The sequence below is a fragment of the Papio anubis genome, chromosome 13 (assembly GCF_008728515.1).
Source record: "Papio anubis isolate 15944 chromosome 13, Panubis1.0, whole genome shotgun sequence".
NCBI lineage: Eukaryota > Metazoa > Chordata > Mammalia > Primates > Cercopithecidae > Papio > Papio anubis.
Window position 1 is genome coordinate 15752595 of NC_044988.1, and position 18657 is coordinate 15771251.

At 42.7% G+C, this 18657-nt stretch overlaps 1 long non-coding RNA gene across 5 annotated transcripts in view; it reads right to left on the minus strand.

The window, feature by feature from the left end:
- The window catches only part of LOC103878451, a 76848-nt gene extending 58251 nt beyond the window's left edge, over positions 1 to 18597 (minus strand). For 2 of the 5 annotated variants that reach the window (XR_004177814.1, XR_004177815.1), the window contains exon 1: positions 18438 to 18597. This is a non-coding gene — a long non-coding RNA (uncharacterized LOC103878451). The remainder of the gene's footprint in view (positions 1 to 18437) is intronic. The other 3 variants (XR_001895988.3, XR_001895987.3, XR_002517667.2) reach the window with 3 other exon arrangements.
- Between the last annotated feature and the right edge of the window lie 60 nt (positions 18598 to 18657).

Consider the following 18657-nt stretch of genomic DNA (forward strand, 5'->3'; position numbering starts at 1 on the left):
CTACAGCCAGGCATACCCTCCAGCCATGTTTACCTCTCCCTTTTGGTGGTAAAGCCCACCGAAACTAACTCCAAAAGAGACTGAGAGCCCTAGAAAGAACAGGTCTTGCTTCAAGCTGTTTCAATATCTTTTTTTTTTTTTTGAGAAGAAGTCTAGCTCTGTTGCCCAGGCTGGAGTGCAGTGGCGCGATCTTGGCTCACCGCAACCTCCACCTCCAGGGTTCAAACAATTCTCTGCCTCAGCCTCCTGATTAGCTGGGATCACAGGTGGCCACCACCACGCCCAGCTAATTTTTGTTTTATTAGAAACGGGGTTTCACCATCTTGGCTAAGCTGGTCTTGACTTCCCGACCTTGTGGTCTACCCACCTTGGCCTCCTAAAGTGCTGGGGTTACCGGCGTGAGCTACCGCACCGAGCCTGTTTCAACATCTTTAAGAACTAGAAGTGAAGAAAAAGATGCTAGGTAAGAACCAGACCATATATTGTTTGACTTGACAAATCTTGTACTTATCTAAAATGTGCTAATACTATGTGGCTTCTACTGTCTGTGAGCTCAAGAGAGAGTGAGTTTCCTTCCCAGGCTTTTCTAGTGCTCCTGTGTCATAGAGATCCTAATATCTTCTGATTGACCTCTTCTTATTCTATTTATTTATTTATACTGTAATTTTAGAGACAGGGTCTCACTTTGTCTGCAACCTCGAACTTCTGGGCTCAAGCCGTCTTCCTGGGTTAGCCTCCCAAGTAGCTAGAAATATAGGCGTGTGCCACCAAACTCTCAGCTAATTTTTTTTCTTTTTCTTTTTGTAGAGACGAGTGTCTCACTCTATTATTGCCCAGGCTGGTCTTGAACTCCTGGCCTCAAGTGATCCTCCAGCCTCAGCCTCCCAAAATGTTGGGATTACAAGTGTGAGCCACCTCACCGGGCCCAAATTAGGTTAACAAATAGAAATTTTAAATTTAAATTTTCATGCCATAGGTTTTTATACCTTTAGTGCTAATACGTGTTTGGAAAGAATTAATACGTAGAAAACAAGTATTATTGGAAAAGTTCAGAAACAGTTGCTTAGGCCTAGCACAGCAGCCAGATTATGTTTCGTGATGATGTATCCGTGGTTTCTATTTTAGACTGCATAGATAGGACAGCCATTTTCCACCAGTAAAATTAGTCTTCATCAGGTTGTGCTCTTCCAGGAGCACAGCGTCAAGACTCAGTGACACTCATGACACCATTTCAAGTCACATGGCCCCACCAGTTCATCCAGGGCTCTCTGAAGCTAACCCTTATTTGACCCGTAGCATATATTCTGTGATAGTCTTTTACTATTACTCATAATTTAAAATATGAGTTTTGAATTTCCGGCTATCCTGTATGTTTTGACAGAAGAAGTAACATTTATATAAATAGTTCCTTATGTCCTCAATACCTAGAAGAGAACTGTATTTTTTGGTAGATCTAAATAAATACTGGCTGATAACTTGTTACCTCAAACAGATTATGCTTGAAAACTTTAACTTCCATTAACACACACATGCCCATCCTTGAAAGTGGATATGGGGCAGCTAAATCTTGATGAGTAAGGGATGAGACAATGTACACCAACTAACGACCAACAGCCCAGGAGTTTGAATTCTAGGAGGACCATGAGAGGTGTACAGCTGGACTTTGATGAGAAGGTCATTAGCCCCTAAAAGAGTTGTCATAGCTTTTGGGGAGAAAACGCTTCACCAAAGAAATTCTATTTATTTTATGATGAGATCGGGCACATTTAGGATGGTATGGCCTATTTATTCTATTTATTTTAAAGGCTTGCTGGAAGCCATCTAGCCACTGGCCAACTGCAAACTATTTGCACTTTTCTGGGTCCCAAAGCCAACTTAAGAGGCTGCATCCCTAGCGTTCCTTTTACCTGTGAAAGAACTGTTTTTTTCTATACAGACCTCCGAGCTACACTCAGTGAAACTAATTCCAACTTGGGATTCTTATTAATTATCTGTCGAGATTGTAGAACTAGGCAGTATCCTTTCGGAATATTTTTCAAGAAATGAGTATAATAGTATTCACAAAAGGAAAACATCAGGCTCTTTCTGCAATGCAAATAACAATTCTCAACATTAATCCCTTCCACCTGCCACCACCACCACCATCACTACCTTCCTAACTTTCCCTAATACCATCCTGGCTGCTATCTTCAACCCAAAAGGATGATGGGGAAGAGAATATTCCCTCCTTATGAAAGAGCTTCCTAGGGCTGGTGCAGTGGCTCATATCGGTAATCTCACCACTTTGGGAAGCTGAAGACGAGGATCACTTGAGCCCAGAAGTTCAAGACCAACATGAGCAATATGGTGAGACTTCATCTCTCCAAAAAGTTTAAAAATTAGGCCGGGTACGGTGGCTCACACCTGTAATCTCAGCATTTTGAGAGGCCAAGGCAGGTGGATTGCTTGAGCTCAGGAGTTTGAGACCAGCCTCGGCAACATGATGAAACCCCGTCTCTACAAAAAATACAAAAATTAAGCCGGGCGCGGTGGCTCATGCTTGTAATCCCAGCACTTTGGGAGGCTGAGGCGGGCAGATCACAAGGTCAGGAGTTCAAGACCAGCCTGGCCAACATAGTGAAACCCCGTCTCTACTAAAAATACAAAAATTAGCCAGGCGTGGTGGCATATGCCCGTAGTCCCAGCTACTCAGGAGGCTGAGGCAAGAGAATTGCTTGAACCCTGGAGGTGGAGGTTGCAGTGAGCCAAGATGGTACCACTGCACTCAGGCCTGTGCTACAGAGTGAGACTCTGTTAAAAAAAAAAAAAAAAAAATACAAAAATTAGTCAGGCCTGGTGGTACACAGCTGTGGTCCTGCTACTTGGGAGGCTGAAGTGGGAGGATCGCTTGAACCCAGGAGGTCGAGGCTGCAGTGAGCTATGACTGTGCCACTGCACTCCAGTCTGGGTGACAGAGCAAGACCCTGTATATGTATTTAAAAAGTAGGCTGGGTGTGGTGGTTCATGTCTGTAATCCCAGCACTTTGGGAGGCCAAGGCGGGAAGATCACAAGGTCAAGAGATAGAGACCATCCTGGCCAACATGGTGAAATGACATCTCTACTAAAAATACAAAAATTGGCTGGGCATGGTGGTGCATGCCTGTAATCCCAGCTACTCAGGAGGCTCAGGCAGGAGAATTGCTTAAACCCAGGAGGTGGAGGTTGCAGTGAGCTGAGATCACGCCACTGCACTCCAGCCTGGTGACAGAGCGAGACTCCGTCTCAAATAAAAATAAAAATAAAAATAAATAAAATAAATAAATAAATAAAGTTTCCTAGTTCTAGCCTGGTACAATCATGGACCTTCCAGTCCATGCTGTTCCTAATGTCTGCTAATGTATTAGTATGTGAATATGCATATTGAAAAAAGAGGAAAGTATTCCAAAGAATGTATCTGAAAACATTGGATAACATTTAACAAACTGTAAATCCTAAAGATGCCTCCCCATTTGACACTGAGGGAATTCTTAGTAAGTGAAATTTAAGAAGAAACTAAATACCACCTTCTCCTCTCCCTTGTTCATTATTCCTTTCTCTTCCCTCCTCCAACTCTGAGAGCTAGGCACTGCTTAGAGCATAAAGATAGGCTTTGTTCTGTCTTCCCAAGTAGAACTTTTCTTAAACGGCTGCAATGGGGAAGGAGAGGAATAGCAATGTAAAAGCTGGTAGAATTTGTCTAGGGATACAGCAATGCTAAGCAAACGATGGTTTTGTTTGTTTTGTTTTTTGCTTGAACTGTGTAGCCAAGATTGATTACCTGATGGTCCAATATTTCCTTACTGAAAAAAGCTAAATCTAGAGAGAAAAATCCCTTCTCCTTTTCTTTCATTTTTCACAAATGAAGGTTTTGTATTTTTATATATATATATATATATATATATATATATTTTTTTTTTTTTTGGTCTTTCTAAAGTAGGCCTGATTTGAAAGGAAAGATTTCAAATGAAAAAAGACACATAGAAGAGGTTCTAGGGAGTCTCCCAGACAGAGAATTGTTGAATTAAAAGATAATTGGATTAGGCCAGGCGTGGTGGCTCACACCTACAATCCCAGCACTTTGGGAGGCTGAGGAGGTGGATCACTCGAGGCCAGGAGTTCAAGACCAGCCTGGCCAACATGGTGAAAACCCATCTCTACTAAAAATATAAAAATTAGCCGGATGTGGTGGTGCATGCCTGTAATCCCAAGTACTTGAGAGGCTGAGGCAAGAGAATCGCTTGAATTGGGAGGCGGAGGCTGGAGTGAGCTGAGATCCCTCCACTGCACTCCAGCCAAGGTGACAGAGAGAGACTTCGTCTAAAAAAAAAAAAAAGATAATTGAGTTTGACTTCTACCACATAGTGGCAACCCATAGCCATTAGAATTCTTATTTAACCAGGGCTCATCAATTCTCACTAAACCTTATTCACAGATTTGAGAGACCTCAACCATCACTAATAAAATTGATGATGTGAAAGGAAAATCTCCAGGAGGAAAAATGGAAAGTTCCCAGTTCAAAACGAATACTAGACCAGATCATATTCCTAAAAAGAATCCAGCTGGTATCTAATTCACTTCCTAATTTCTATATGTGTTTCTCAAGCTCTTTCTAACATACAACTTAATATTCATTGGGTGAGATGGCATGACATTCAAGGAGAGCATATGTGAGATCTGATTCCATTAACCTCTCAGATTAGCACCATTTCGTTCTTATTATATTATGTAAATGGGCAACTCAGGGCAGTAGCCACCAAAAATAGCTGATGTATACTGTTCATTCTTTGTTTTCCTAGCCCTCTCACCCAAAGTTTGAAAGTTTGCATTTCTAGTTTCTTTCTTTCTTTTTTTCTTTTCTTTTTTGAGACAAGGTCTTGGCTTTGTCGCCCTGGCTGGAGTACAGTGGCGCGATCTTGGCTCACTGCAACCTCCACCTCATGGGTTCAAGCAGTTCTCTGGCCTCAGCCTCCTAAGTAGCTGGGACTATAGGCATGCGCCACCACATTCAGCTAATTTTTGTATTTTTAGTAGAGGCGGGGTTTCACCTGTTGGCCAGGCTGGTCTCCAACTCCTCACCTCAAGTGATCCACCCACCTCGGCCTCTCAAAGTACTGGGATTATAGGCATGAGCTACCGTGCCCAGCCTCTAGTGCTGTTTTTTCATGAGTATGAAACAGTCTATGAATGGATAGGGGGTGGGAGGGTATTCAAGGTCATTGGCTCCTGCCTTTCCCTGAGATCCATTTATCCTGCCCCCGAGAAATACCATGATGATGTCTTTCTTGGACCCTGGAGTTTTGGGCCGTGATTGGACTAAAGTTTCACAGAACATTATTTTTGGAGTCCATGCTGCCCTGTGATTGTCCAGGATGCATCTCTAGTAAGGGTGTTATTTTCCCAGCACCTGCTGACCTCAGACAGGGCCTTCAACATGCCTCAGGCAAAAAAAGGAAAGGGAATAATGTTCACAAAGTTAAACACTGTGTTAATTACTTTACTACCGTATCTCACTTCTCCTCTTTCAGTCCAAGAAACCACCTTGAGAGACTGTGTTATTATCCTTATTTTATAAGTGAGGAAACTGAGGCCCAGAGAGCAGCAGTTGTTTGCCCAAGGTCAATCTAGTAAGGGGTAGGGAGGAATTCCTTTTCAGGACCCTCTGTCTCCGAGCCTGGTTCTCTTTTTTTGGACCACTCTAGGCTTGGGGTGAGTAGATAGGCACGGAGGCAGCTGAGAGATGCCATGAGATGTGGCAGACAGGAGAGGGGTGCTGAGATTGGGGGTGCAGGTGGGGGCCTCAAGGCAGAAAAGAGCCAGCAGGGAAGGGAGCGACTACAGAGTTACTCAGAAATTCTCTGAAGAGCTTTGAATCCTATTGATTTGGAATTTAAGGGTAACTTCACCAAAGGCAGGGATTACGACTTCTCATTGCAAAAGGGATAAAGGAAAGAAAAATCTGTTCTGACATTATTGAGCAGACTATGTTGCCATTTTCCATGAGAACCTGGTTTTGAGGACAATAGCTTTCCAAGCTAGAGGGTTAATAATCAAATTGAAAAATCCTATAGCGTAATTTAAAGGAATGTTTTAAAATTGTGTGTTGTAACCTGTATTTGTGTGTATATGTGCACAAGGTTCATTTGAGATGTTTAAAATGTACTTATTTTTTTTCTGAGACTGAGTCTTGCTCTGTCGCCCAGGCTGGAGTGCAATGGTGTGATCTCGGCTCACTGCAACCCCCGCCTCCCCAGTTCAAGCAATTTTCCTGCCTCAGCCTCCGTAGTAGCTGGGATTACAGGCACCCGCCATCATGCCTGGCTAGTTTTTGTATTTTTTGTAGAGACAGGGTTTCACCATGTTGGCCAGGCTGGTCTTGAACTCCTGACCTCAGGTGATCTGCCTGCCTCGGCCTCCCCAAGTGTTGGGATTACAGGAGTAAGCCACCACGGCCAGCCTAAAATTTACTTCTTACTACAGTTCATGGTTAAAGATCTTTAAAGCTATTGATTTCAAGAGGGCATTGCAGGCTAGAAACACATCCATTGACATTCAGCAGACCAAATGTTTCCAAATGTGACACTAGTACTCAGACTACATGTCTACTATTACCAAGATCATCTCAAACCATTTTAATTGCAGAACTTTAGATAGATAGATAAATAGATACATAGATAGATGACAGATAATCTTCTGCTCTCCCCCCACCCCCCCTTAATTGTAGCATTTACAAAGTTGTAAATCAGCCTTCCTTTCTTTGTGGAACTGAAATTTAGGGCATGAATTGGGTGTTGCCAGAAAGCACACAACTGAAGGTGGCCATGTTTTTCCACTGGCAGACACAGTTCTAGAGCCCTGAGGCAGCTGTTAGTTCTATTTGCAGGAATATGAATTTTTAAAGTATCAACTTCACCTCAAAAGTACCAAGAGAAATCCTACCAAGCTTGTGGGGAAAGTACATATATACATTTTTCTATCAGTAGATCCATGGGGAATGTGAGAACAGAGGAAGAAATGGCACTGGAAGAATAGCTAAGAAGTCAGCTGTGGCTACTGGCTGCTAGTGAGCTCTCTAGAGCACCAGGATGGGACACCCAGCTCTCCTGCTTGGGACTCTAGGAAAGTACTGGGCCCCAGATTCCTTTTCAGTGAAATAGGGATGATAACAGTGCCTACCTAACAGAAATGATGTGTACAGTAAATTAGGTCATATTAACATGTAAACTACTTAGAACAGCATCTGGCACATAGTCAGTCCCTAATAAAAAATTATAGGCTAGGGGCTGGGCATGATAGCTCATGCTGTAAACCTAGCACTTTGGGAAGCTGAGGCAGGAGGACCACTTGAAGCCAGGAGTTTCAGATCAGCCTGGGCAATTTAGAGAAACCCAATCTCTACAAAAACAAAACAAAACAAAACAAATCTTTTAAAAATGTCATGCAGGCCAGGCGTGGTGGCTCGTGCCTGTAATCCCAGCACTTTGGGAGGCCGAGTTGGGTGGATCACTTGTCTGCGGTTCGAGACCAGCTTGGCAAACATGGTGAAATCCCGTCTCTACTAAAACTACAAAAATTAGCCGGGCATGGTGGCATGGGCCTGTAATCCCAGCTACTCAGGAGGCTGAGACAGGAGAATTGCTTAAACCCAGGAGGCAGAGGTTGCAGTGAGCCGAGATGGCGCCACTGCACAGTCTGGGTGACAGAGCTAGGCTACATCTCAAAAATAAATAAATAAATAGAAAATGAATAGGATGAGAATCCAAATTAAAACAAAACTGGTACATGAGAAAAAGGAATCCCATTGACTTTTTTTTTTTTTTTTTTTTTTTTTTTTAGATTGTGGTAAAATATAGATAACATAAAATTTACCATCTCACTTTTTTTTGTTGTTTTTTTGAGATGGAGTTTTGCTTTTGTTGCCCAGGCTGGAGAGCAATGGCGCGATATCAGCTCACTGCAACCTCTGTCCCCTGGGTTCAAGCCATTCTCCTGCCTCAGCCTCCTGAGTAGCTGAGACTACAGGCACGTGCCACCATGCCCGGCTAATATTTGTATTCTTAGTAGAGACAGGGTTTCGCTATGTTGGCCAGGCTGGTATACAACTCCTGACCTTGTGATCCACCCACCTCGGCCTCCCAAAGTAGGAGCCACTGCACCCAGCCTAATTTACCATCTTATTAATTTTTTTTTTTAAAGACAGAATCTCATTTTATCATTCAGGCTGGAGTGCAGCAGTGCAATCTGGGCTCACTGCAACCTCTGCCTCCTGGGCTTGAGCGATTCTCCCATCTCAGCCTTCCCGTGTAGCTGGGACCATGCCCAGCTAATTTTTGCGTTTTTTTGTAGAGACGGGTCTTCGCCATGTTGGCCAGGCTGGTCTCCACCTCCTGGTCTCAAGTGATCCACCTGCCTCGGCCTCCCAAAGTGCTGGATTACAGGTGTGAGCCACTGCACCTGGCCATCTTACCCATTTTCAAGCATACAGTTCGGTGCCACCGAGTGCATTTATGTTGTTGTGCAACCATCACTGCCATCCATCCACAGAACTGTTTCACCCTGCAAAGCTGAAGCTCCATAACCATTAAATAAGAACTCTCCTTTACCCCCTACTCCCAGCCTTGGGCAACCACCATTCTACTGTTGCCTCCAAGAACGTGCTACTGTAGGCCCCTCATGTAAGTGGCAGCATTTGGCATTTGTTTTTTGGTGACGGGCTTATTTAACTTAGCATAACGTCCTCAAGGTTCATCCATGTTGTAGCATATGTCAGAATTTCCTTCATTTTTTGGGCCTATTGACTTTCAGTCTGTCAATTCTTTTTTCAAATTTTCAGAAAGTTAAGATGTAAATATGATAATCCTCTCTTCTCTCCAGCAAAGGCAAAAATCACTTCTCTTCAAACACTCACTGCATTTACCTGCACATACAAATGCGAATTGAAAACTGGTTTTCTTAAGAAAGGTATCATTCCTTGAGGCAGGCTGTTTACATTAATCAACGTTTCCCTAATACTTGTCAGTGTTTTGTAACACTTTTTCAAGTGCCAATTGTAACTTGCTAGTTCCTCTGAAGTGTGGAGGCTGCAAATAGGGGAAACCAGGATGGGAATTCTGTTCCCCTGGGGCATCTACTGTCATGGAGAAGCATCAGTTCTTTTCATGGTTTCGTTTTACATAATAATTAGCTATGTGGATGGTGTCTCGAAGTATTGGATGGATGGATTTATCACCATGTGTGAAAAGTCCTGGTTTCCCAGTATTTTCATATTTGCCTCTCCTTTCAGGCACTCAAATTTTACATCACAAATTGAAGATTTAATCTGTTCACTCGCTAGAATCTGTTTACTAATGTCACAGAAAGTTTTCCCTTCAATAAACATAATGGTGACAGGAAAAACACAACATACTAAAAAGCTATGATTAAAGGGAAAAAGAATTGATAGATGGGATATCTCAACTGTCACCTCTCAGATTATGCCTTGTCGTTTTCACAACTTTTCTGCAAAACTATTTATTTATTAGCACATCATAAATATGTGCCCTTGTGATTCTGCATGAGCGCAACTTCAGTGTCCAAATTTAGTGCTATTTTCATTTCTTTTCATGAGTAATATTTAAAGCTTGGTACACAGCAATAATCTGCATCAGCATTACATTTCAAAATATTAAGGAAATTTAAAAATCAAACTAACAATTTATAAGTTTCACTGCTAGGTCAAATGATGAAAAGTCTAGCAAAACAACTATTCATAATAGAAATAAAGGGGCTGGGTGCGGTGGCTCATGCCTGTAATCCCAGCACTTTGGGAGGCTGAGGCAGGCAGATCACCTGAGGTTGGGGGTTCGAGACCAGCCTGACCAACATGGAGAAACTCCGTCTCTATAAAAGTAGCCGGGTGTGGTGCTGCATGCCTGTAATCCCAGCTACTCGGGAGGCTGAGGCAGGAGAATCACTTGAGCCTGGGAGGAGGAGGTTGCAGTGAGCTGAGATGGCGCCACTGCACTCCAGCCTGGGCAACAAGAGCAAAACTCCATCTCAAAAAAAAAAAAAAAAAAAAAGGCCAGGCATGGTGGCTCACGCCTGTAATCCCAGTACTTTAGGAGGCCAAGACAGGTGGATCATCTGAGGTTGGGAGTTCAAGACAAGCCTGACCAACATGGTGAAACCCCATCTCTACTAAAAATAGAAAACTAGCTGGGTGTGGTGCTGCATGCCTGTAATCCCATCTACTTGGGAGGCTGAGGCAGGAGAATCGCTTGAATCCAGGAGGCAGAGGTTGTAGTGAGCCGAGATTGCACCATTGCACTCCAGCCTGGGCAACAAGAGTGAAACTCAGTCTCAAAAAAAAGAAAAAAAAAAAAAAAAGAAAGAAAGAAGAAAAGGGATAAAGGAATTAAAATTTATTTGCTATTGTCTTATTCTTAACATAAAACAGTTTTCCTCTTTATTTTATAACAGATTTTCTGGTGATTTTGAGATTTATGGATCATAAAACAATGCTTTAGAGGATTGTTAATGTAATGCCCTAATGTATTTAAAGATTTTCATTTTATATTAATTGGTAACTAATGGACATTTGGGACTCCTGAAGAAAACCAAACAAAAATAAAATAGCATAAATAATAAAACTACTAAAAGATCCAGAGCAAAAACACTGGGTAATACTTTGGTTATTAGTATGACAGTTCTCCCATGATCAGGGGAAAAAAATCATTTTCTCTCATATATATATATATATATATATATATATATATATTTATATATATATTTATATATATATATATTTTTTTTTTTTTTCCTGAGATGGAGTCTCACTCTGTCACCCAAGCTGGAGTGCAGTAGCACAATCTTGGTTCACTGCAACCTCTGCCTCCCGGGTTCAAGCAATTCTCCTGCCTCAGCGTCCCGAGTAGCTGAGATTACAGGCACTCGCCACCACACCCGGCTAATTCTTTGTATTTTTTTTTTTTTTTTTTGAGACGGAGTCTCGCTGTGTCGCCCAGGCTGGAGTGCAGTGGCGCGATCTCGGCTCACTGCAAGCTCCGCCTCCCGGGTTCACGCCATTCTCCCGCCTCAGCCTCCGAGTAGCTGGGACTACAGGCGCCCGCCACCACGCCCGGTTAGTTTTTTGTATTTTTAGTAGAGACGGGGTTTCACCATGTTAGCCAGGATGGTCTCGATCTCCTGACCTCGTGATCCACCCGCCTCGGCCTCCCAAAGTGCTGGGATTACAGGCTTGAGCCACCGCGCCCGGCCTAATTCTTTGTATTTTTAGTAGTGACGGGGTTTCACTACGTTGGCCAGGCTGGTCTTGAACTGACTTCGTGATCCACCAGCGTCAGCCTCCCAAAGTACTGGGATTACAGGCGTGAGTACCGCGGCTTGCCTCATACTTTTTTTTTTTTTTTTTTTACTAGAAACATTACAAGTAAATCTTTTAACTATGAAGTGAATTCCATTATAATACATGAAAAAAAAAAAAAAAGAGATGTAGACAATGAACCTAGAATTGTCTTCCCAGACTTTTCATCATGAAAAATTTTCAAACATAGAAATACTGAAAGAATAGTAAAATGAATAGCTATAGACATTATCCTGAAATTCTGTAATGGTTAACACATTGCCAAATTCGCTTTCTTTTTCTCTCTCTACATACACTTCTTATTTGCAGTTGCGGGTGTTATTTGAAGTTGCATGTTTCACCATTTATCTTCTCAGAATAACATCCTCCAAAATAACCACAATACGCTAACATCAAAAAAAGACAACCCTAATTCTATACTATCTATAATATCCAGTCCAAATTAAAGTTGCCCAAGACATCTTGCATGTTTTTTTTTTTTTTTTTTTAAATCCAGGAGCCAATAAAGATTTACACATTGCATTTTCATTATATATCTTTGGTTTTAAGGAATAGTCCTTCCCCACTTCTCTCCTCTCTGTCTCTCTTGACATTAACTTTTTAAATAGCTCAGGCTAGCTGTCTTGTAGAATGTCCCAGCATTCTGTATTTATTCCATTTAACTTGCTCATCTAGACTTAAACTTTCCATTCTGGAAACGTGAAGGTATCTGGAATATCTTGCACTCTAGTCCCCTCCCATCCCCAGAGTTCACCTGCCCTCAGCTGTGAAGAACATCTAGAGATCATCAATTAGTTGAACTCAAGTTTTAACCCTTCAATGATATGGCTAGCTTCAGGAAGAAAAGTTATTTAAATGATACTGCCAAAGTGAAAGCGTTTAAAGGAAAGGAAAGATGTCTCGGTTTAAAGTTGATTTCCCAGCAAGTCCTGGGCCTGCAGCAAAGGCGGCTCAGCAGAGAATGTTAAGGGGCCCAGGTCCGCTCTTGTTATGTGAATATGTAGGAAGGAGCATCAAAGGTGCTTCCTTTACTTTTTTCTTTTGTCTACCAAATGCTCTTCAGCTTCAGTCGAGCTAAATGCTAAACTGAATGAATTTAAAAAAGTGTATGATCCCAACTTTTCTCAGACTTTAGAACAGGTTAATAAAAAGGAGGTTGGGTGCAGTGGCTCATGCCTATAATCCCAACACTTTGGGAGGCTGAGGTGGGCGGATCACGAGCTCAGGAGATCGAGACCATCCTGGCTAACATGGTGAAACCCCATCTCTACTAAAAATACATAAAATTAGCCGGTCGTGGTGGCGGGCACCTGTAATCCCAGCAACTTGGGAGGCTGAGGCAGGAGAATGGTGTGAATCCAGGAGGCTGAGGTTGCAGTGAGCCGAGATGGCGCCACTGCACCACTGCACTCCAGCCTGGGCAATAGAGCTAGACTCCGTCACAAAAAAAAAAAAAAAAAAGAGGGGGAGGGCAAACTTCATTGAGATCTTTTATTATGGTCTGAACTCCAGGCAGTGTTTCATCAAGCCCCAAAATACTGTTCTTGCTTTTCTGGGGCATCTCGCTGGTAGACAGGGAAAGCTCTGGCAGAAAGGCTCTCTGCTTGAACTACTTCAAAGAAACTAATCATGAATATATCCTATTAGTGTGAAAATCCCAAATTAATCAGGTAACATTAACACATAGGAGTGTGCTGTACATGTGCATTACTTGTAAACAGACTTGGTCGGGTGTGGTGGCTCACGCCTGTAATCCCAGCACTTTGGGAGGCCAAGACAGGCAGATCACGAGGTCAGGAGTTCGAGATCAGCCTGGCCAACACGGTGAAACCTCGTCTCTACAAAAAATACAAAAATTAGCCGGGTGTGGTGGTGGGTGCCTGTAATCCCAGCTACTTGGGAGGCTGAGGCAGAAGAATTGCTTGAACTTGGGAGGCGGAGGTTGCAGTGAGCCGAGATCACACCACTACACTCCAGCCTGGGTGACAGAGCAAGACTCCGTTGCCAGGGGGCGGCGGAGGGGAGATATAAACAGACTTAGGAGTAGAAGGGGCATTAATAGGCAGAAGAACGTGGTACAATGGGATTTATATCTGCACTCCTATGATTGCTTATAAACACATGCTATTTTAGACTGACATCTTTCTCGAAATATAGACTTAAATAAACAAAAGTTCGGCCGCAGCTGAGGTGGTGTTCTTCTGCAGGCCTCAGACACAGTCAAGCATTTTTAAAAACGTGATTGGTGGGCTAAGAAGTTTATCCGCCTGGTTCCTCAAATTCCCAAACAGTTTATTTGAATACTGAGTGAATAGCTAATCTTGTACAAGTTCTGGGGCTTTAACAAGGTAAACGAATGGGTGGGCTGTGAAAGTAAACACTGCATTTCCTCCCAGGCTCACCCTGGCTTCCAAAATTCCTCTCCCTCACTCCTTTCGCTCTCCCCAGCCTTCTAGTTCCCAAGCTTGGTCTCTCGTATCCTGTGAAAGTGCTGAAATTGCAAAGGAGACATTTTTAATTATAAGTACTACAGTAATGAATTCAAGTACACTCGTTTATCATAAAGGGCTTTCCCATCTGTCTCTAAAGTATACTTAAAAATGCTGTGTATTTGATAACATTAGCACCAAGCGTCTTCCACATGTTAATATCCAGCGTTTTAGATGTTCGCTCCCCCCACCTCAAAAGACCGCACAGTGGTGGTTCCAGAAAGAGCACATTTATCTCTCCGTGTTTGGGAGTGCCTGTGTGGTCTCTTCCTAATTTATTTGCACTCCAATCCTTGGGGATCTCATCGCAATCCCCCTAGGCAAAGGGAGATTAGGGAATAGGACTGTCTGCTTCTCCCCACTCTGACAGAGAAGGGAGAACAACTTCCCCAAGTCCCACAAGTTCTTCTGGCCACTGTACAAATTGTTCTTGAGCATGGAGGGTTTCCAAAAGCCCTAATTAGCAACTCACAGCAAACATTTCTTTGCATTAGCTAATGATCCGGCTGCACTTGTAAGCAAACAGAACCAACATATCTAATCAATGCTGAAAAACCAACCAAATGCCTATTAAACATCTGGATGTAATTTTCTAGTTAGAACAAAATGAAAACATATGCAGGTTCCTTTGATCTTCGTCTTAACAAAGAAATTGTTGATAAAAAAGCATACTGGTCAGTCAATGTGTCATTTTCATAAAGTCTGCTCATTTCTCTTCAAATGCTCCCAGTTTAATTTAGTTGGTTTCCTGCAATCTCTAATTTTACCATATTGTGTGAAACCGCAAGAGATTCTTTGGAAGTGATTTTATTTGAGGTTTTACTGCTGCATGGATCTGCTACTGATTTTTTTTTCCTTCTCTGCTTTCTTCCCTCCACCTCCACGTCCATCTTGTCCTTTTCTTTGGTAAAGGGGTGGGGGAGAAAAAGATTACAAAGCAATGCTGGGAACAATTCTTCTGGACCTTACATTCTTAGGTTTAAGAAAACTCTCAATTAAAAAAAAAAGAAAAAGAAAACGTGGGGCAGGGTGGCTCACGCCTGTAATCCTGGCACTTTGGGAGGCCAAGGCAGTCGGATCACCTGATGTTAGAAGTTCGAGACCAGACTGGCCAACATGGTGAAACCCTGTCTCCACTAAAAATACAAAAATTAGCCAGGCATGGTGGTGCATGCCTGTTATCCCAGCTGCTCAGAAGACTGAGGCACATGAATCGCTTGAACCTGGGAGGTGGAGGTTGCAATGAGCTGAGATCACAACCACTGCACTCCAGCCTGGGTGACAGAGAGAGACTCTGACTCAAAAAAAAAAAAAAAAAAAAAAAAGAAATGAGAAAATTAGCAATAATTCTCAGCTAAAATGAAGAGAACACAACAAAAGTGGTCTTTTAAAAACTATAATTATTAGCCAGGCGTGGTGGCTCACACCTGTAATCCCAGCACTTTGGGAGGCTGAGGCGGGCAGATCACGAGGTCAGGAGTTCGAGACCAGCCTGGCCAACATGGCAAAACCCCGTCTGTACTAAAAATACAAAAATTAGCTGGGTGTTGTGGCACATGCCTGTAGTCCCAGCTACTGGGGAGGCCGAGGCAAGAGAATCTTGAACCCAAGAGGCAGAGGTTGCAGTGAGCTGAGATGGCACCATTGCACTTCAGCCTGGGGGACAGAGGGAGACTCAGTCTCCAAAAAAAAAAAAAAAAAAAAAAAATTACAATTATGATTTCAAATAAAAAAGTAATAGATTTAAAAGATGTCTAGTTGCTACAATCAGCATCCATAACTTTTCCTATTTTGTGTAGTATCTGTACTAGATAACATCTAGCTTTTGCAATTACTTAGGCTATTGCTGAGTTGAAAATTTGATAATAAGCAACAAATGAATGGGAATATACCCACATATACATCAAAAGAAAATGAACAAGCTGACAATCTTTCTGTTTCTCTGCAGAGCATAAAAAGGGTACCATGTTTTTCAGAGAAAATTTCCAGTGGAAGCATCATACATTTCACATAAAAACATCATTGACATACGAATGTTAAAGGTAAAGAAGATTACGGTTAACAGGCTTTAAATGGAAGACCAAAATTATAGATTTCATAAGGAGGACTATTTTCTTTTAAACAGGCTGTAGGCAATCTGCACATATATTATTTATTTAAAACATAAGATTAAAGCTACTTGACTGTTTAAACACCATCATTTGTAATGCAGTTTGATGAGAGTTTTGTAGTATAATTATTACAGCATGACAATCATGGAGAAAATATGACCTTGAAAAGGGCAGAGCCTTCTCCCACTCTGACAGACAATGCTCTAAATGGGAAGAAAAGGCTTCAAAAACCAAAACCAACCATTTTTATGTGCACAATTAAAGGCCTTCCAATTTTAAATTCATAATGATCTGTAGATACTAGATACTACATTATAAGGAAATCAGAAGGCCTGGTGTTTTCAAACTCTATTGGCAAGGAAAGACTAGTTAAAAGAGAATTTCCAGTGTTTACTCATGGCAAACTGGGAAATATGGTGAGCAGACACATTGTCTGTGAGTAGATACATTAGAGAACATTTAAAGATGCCTTAGAACTGATTTTGAGGGCAGCGGGGTGGGGAAAGGAGAAGTAGCAACACTTTTGCCCCGTCTCAAAGCATATTTTAGTGGCTCTGTTTAAACTTAATGAGAGTGTGCCAGTTATTCAAGATACAGGCACCACGTAAAGCCTGGGTAAGCTGCGGAGGAGTATCAGTTGCTCCAGTTGTCACAGCATGTATACAAGCATACTTGTGGCATCCAAGCACTTTCTATCCAGTCCTGGAGCTGATAAGGGATGAACTGGCCGCAGACTGGAATATGTGGCTCGTACATTAGATGATTTCAAGGAAAACAGGTTGCTAAAGGCCTGGGGTCCTATGATTCCAAAAAGTCCTGTATGTCGAGCAAAACTCTCATCATCACCAAATTTAACCAAAGAAAGTGAGGCAGTGCTTTCTTCTTTTTTGTTCTCCATGTTAGCAAAATGAATAATACAGCCGCCTTCCCAACTATACTTAATGAGAACACCACAAAGCTACAATGCCCAACTTGTTTAAGAATTTACTATGGCTTCGTACAGACAGGCTAAAATAGCTTTTTTATTTTTCATTTATAATTGATATTTGGGAGTGATGCAATTATAGACAAATCAATATCATACATATTTTAAAACAACTCCAACAGTGAAATGTATTATCTAAAACAACTTCTAAAACTATTTCAAGAAAAAGATCTCTGTAAAAGCACATCTTTAAATAAAATGTATGTCTCTTTAAATAAGCTCCTTCCCATAAGTCTCTTGAAAGTAAAATAATGGGAACGTGGGGGTTATTAATGCCAAAAACTTAACTAGTTTCCAACATAAGATAAATACTTGTCCAAGATGTGCCCTTATAGAAAAAGTTACCACCGTTTGGCTAAACCAGCATTATTCACTCACTGCTCATGTGGAAGTAGCTCCATTGGACTGTTCTTTAAACAAAAGTATAAATGCAGCAATACTGACGGTTTTCTGCTGTGGGTGTATTTAGAGACATACACAAAAACCGAAGACTCTCAGCATTAATTATACAGCGTGTCTTGATTATTACAATCTCAAAATCCCTTTTAACTCAAGTTCTACTTCATAAGAACCTTAGCCACGTCATTTACCTAACTCTTCCCATTTAGCTCTTCACACAGCTCAGCTCAGGAGTACCACCCAGACTATGGGGGTGGGGTGTGCGGGACAGGTTTTTCAAGTCTCAGTGCTGGTTTATTACATTGTCTCTCTTTGTTCCCAGGAATTGGAAACAGACTCGTGGTCTTGTAGCTGAGAGGCTCCTAAAAACCTCAGCCGCTCCCCTCCTCTCCTAACAGCGAAGTCTGGACTTTTAAGACGAAGACCTGGGATTTCACGCCCCGGGCAAAGCGTCTCATCTGCGGACACGCGTGCCTTGTTCTGGCAGCACCCTGGGAATCCTTCCCGCCAAACGGGGCAGGACGATCTTTTTGAAAAGTGGCTTGAAATCCTGCAATAAAAACCAAATCCTACCACTTTGGGTGCAAAGGGGGTGGGTGGGGTGGGAGGACATCATAGTCGTCTCTGCGGCTGGTGTACCTATGCCAACCGTGCCGTTGCTCATTTACGCATTTCCAACTAAGTGCACAGTCCACTCCCTCTCGTACATCCGTAAAAAGGCAGTTCAAGGAAAAACAAACGTCAGATATATTTTTGAATGTGGCCTCACTTTCAGAGTAGCATCAAACAAGGGGGTCCAGCACTGAAAAACACATTTGCTCGAATTACCAAAACCCCCCCTCCGCCTCCAATAAGAAACTACGCAGCTAGTCTTTGAGTTACTTTCACTTAGATCTGAGGATTTTCATTAAAGGGAAAAGTGAGCAAGTGGCAGGATTTTTGCTAACTCGAGCCCCCAGCTTCCTCGGCTGCACGCTCGCCAGTCCCTCCCGCTAGCGCGCTCCTGCGCGCTCTCTAGCCAGCCCCACGTTACTTTGATTGACAGCCCAGCCCCGCCGCTCTCCTTCCCACCGACCTTCCCATCTTCAGTGCCAATCTCCGCGAATCGCCTCTTCCCATTGGATGGTTTTGCCGTCCCGCGGCTCCTCCAGGAACAGTTCCTCACCAAGCCCGGGAGGACGCGGCTGCCGGAGGAGGGGCCGGGGTGGGAGGGGAGACCGAGGAGACCGCGGAGAAGGAAGCGAGAGGACGGGGGAGGGAGAACGGCCCGTCCGGCGCTGTGCTGCCATAGGCTC